Here is a 3495-nt window from a genome sequence, read left to right on the forward strand (position 1 = left end):
CTGAAGGTAGTACTTCATAAATGCTTACAGACTTGACTTCTCAAAGCTCCCATTGCTGATTGGCCACACTTTTAGGACGGTCATGCTCTGAAGCAGTAGAATTTAGAGCTAGATTTTATCGATCATAGGACCATCCATTTAGAACTGGGAGGCGGCATGTAGGTGACACAAGGCATGGAGCTCTGGACTGGGATCCAGGACAGACCTAGATCCAAGTCCTGCCTCAGACCCTTGCTAGGTAGGTGACACTGGGCAAGCCACTGATTGACACTCAGTCTCAGTTTCCTGACCAGTAAAACGGGGAAACTAATAGAATCTCATAGCATTGTCTCAAAGATCAAATGAAAGCATATATATATGCGTGTATGTATGTAGACATACATGTATACTTATACATATGTGTAAGTAATTTTTTCTTTTTGCTGAGGCAACTGGGGTTAAGTGACTTACCCAGGGTCACACAGCTAGTGAGTGTTAAGTGTCTGGGACCAGATTTGAACTCAGGTCCTCCTGACTTCAGGGCTGGTACTCTATCTACTGCGCCACCTAGTTGCCCCGTATATATATATATATATATATATATATATATATATATATATATATATATATATATATATATATATATATATATATATATATATATATATATATATATATATATATATATATATATACATATATATATATATATATGTATATATAATAATAGCATTGTCTGAAAGGATCAAAGGAAATAATGTATATTATATATAATAGCTTTATTTCAAAGATCAAGCGAAATTATATACATATAAGCTTGTATTTCATAAATATACATAAGTGTGTATGTTTGTTCTTCATTCTCTAGGAGGACCATGACATAGGGAGGTGACACTATGACATGCATGTATTTAAGCAAGAGAGAGTCACTAACAAAGTCAGGACCCTCACCTTCCCCTCCAGAATAGTCCAGTGGTGAGATATAGAGCAGGATGCCTGGTGATGGCCCTGAATGTAGTGAGAGAGAAACCTAGGCCTTTTGAAACTAAGATCTTTAACAGATCTCAGTTTGACTGAGGCAAGAAAATATGGAATAACAAAAGATAAACATAATGCTTTTAAATGAATTCATATTTTATTAATCATAACATTATCTAAATACATTTGAATAATAGTAATACCTATGTATCCATTAGAACTAGAGATAAAAAACTATAGTGCTTTAAGTATGTCTTTTTGGACTCCTTTTCAGAACTTTTGTATTACATGGGGGGGGACTGTCTGACCCTTTCTGTCCCCCTGCCCCAACTTTTGGTCTTCTGGAGTCTGAAGGCCACTGGTTAGGAATGACTGTTTAATGCACTCTGAACTTATACTCTAAAATCCTCCAATTTTAACTTTCTGTGATCTTTATAAATCATATTTTATAGTACTTTAGGGCTTTCATTATTAAAAAAATAGCTAACACATGACAATTTAAGGTTTGCAAATGCCTTAGATCTATTTTGATGCTTAATTCTCACAACAATCCTTATTAGATGTCACAATAATTCTTCAACATAGGTAGTACAAGAATGATAATCCCTGTCATACATAAGAGTACTGAGAATCAGAGAAGTAAGACTTGCCAGGGTCACACAACCAGGAAATAACTGTGGCAGGACCAACTGAACTCTTGTTTCTGCAACATTTTTCTCTCTGCAGTTTCCAGGATCTCTTCCAATAGAGTTTTGCTTCTAAGAATGCTGTAAAGGCAACTGCTATTGCAATCAAGCTAAACTGACCTTTTCTTTGTTCCTTACACAATAATCTACTATTCCCACCTCCATACCTTTGCCCACCAGCTGTCCCTGTGCCCCCTTCCACCTTATAATCTCGCTATTCCTTCAAGACTTAGATGAAGCACCCACTTTTTATATGAAGCTTTTCTTGATGCTCCCTTCATTCCCCAGAACTAACAACCTTCCTCTTAAGTTGCCTTAAAATTTTATTTAATCTTTCTGTTTATGGAATATGCACACACACACACACACATACACACACAGTTGCTGTCATCCCTATTAGAACATAAACTCTATTTATAAAGTTTTATATAGAGAATTATATTTATTATTTTATTATATTTATATGGAGAATTTATAGAATTTTATATAGAGAATTAGCGAGGCTAATTCTCTTTGTTGTGTTAGTATCCCAAACATATATTAACTATTCTGACACACAGAGAAGATGCTTAATAAATGCATGTTGATTGGTTGATAGTAAAATATTGTAAAATGAATTTATATTGCGTGCTATAAAATAGATGCAAGGTGTCCCAAAAGTCTAAGCTAAAGCTGCACTTAGACTTTTGGGACATCCTGTACATATATCTATATACACATTTCTGGATAGCTCTATTAACAAGTAGGGCCTTCTTATGATCTAAGTTTTGTGCATTTTCTGCTCTTATCTCCCTGCCTTCCAGAGACTTCTATGTACAAGGTCCAAAGGGGCCTCATTGACATTCGAGGTGTTTAGAGAAGATTTCATAAAAGAAGTAGCATGAACTGAGGCTTGAAAAATGGGTAAGATTTGGAGAGACAGGAGATATAGGGAAGGCCATTGTAGGAAAGGAATAATAGGCACAAGTATGGTACATACAGGGTCAGTAGGGACCCACTGGGTGTGAAAGGTTTGAGGATCTTTAAGGTTGGATTGTTGTTGTTTAGTCATTTTTCAATTCTCTCCATTTTGAGTTTTCTTGGCAAAAGTGGTTTGTCATTTCCTTGTCTAGCTCCCTTTACAGATGTGGAAACTGAGGCAAACAGGATTTAGTGATTTGCCTAGGATCACACAGCTAGTTAGTGTCTGAGGCTCCATTTGAACTCAGGTCTTGACCGGAGGCCAGTGCTCTATCTAGTATGCCATCTAGTGTCTATAAGGGGTTGGTTAAATAGGGGACTAAAATCTAACCTATAAGAAGCCTTTTTTAATTCCCTGCAGTGCTAGTAACTTCCCTGTGCTCATTATCTCCAATTTATTCTATACATAGGATTGTTTCTCCCAATTAGATTGTGAATTCTTTGAGAAAAGTACTGTCTTTCTTTAAATCCTCAGTCCTTAATTATGTTTTTTGGCACATAGTAGGTGCTTAGTAAATGAATAACCCCAAATACTGCATTAAGAAATTCAGATCTGACCTTTTTAGACAAGAGAAGTCTGGCGTGTTTCTAGGTGAAGAAAGGAATATAAAATAATTAAGGACCATGGGGGGGGGGGGAAAGAACATGAAAGATCATGTTACATCTTACAAAGAAGGAAACTGAGACTCAGTAGCATGAAGGGATTTGTTCAAGACCCCTCAGCTACTAAGTGTCTGAGAAGCTGGGATTGGAGCCTGGGTCTTCTGATTATAAATCTGAGTAGTATTTGACTTGTAGGTTTATAACTCATTATAGATTTAGAGCTGGAGGAGACTCAAGAGGTCATGATTTTATAGATAAGTAAACTGAGACTCAGAGATATTCAGTGAGC

Source organism: Sminthopsis crassicaudata, chromosome 2 (genome assembly GCF_048593235.1).
Source record: "Sminthopsis crassicaudata isolate SCR6 chromosome 2, ASM4859323v1, whole genome shotgun sequence".
In the NCBI taxonomy this organism is placed as follows: Eukaryota; Metazoa; Chordata; class Mammalia; order Dasyuromorphia; family Dasyuridae; genus Sminthopsis; species Sminthopsis crassicaudata.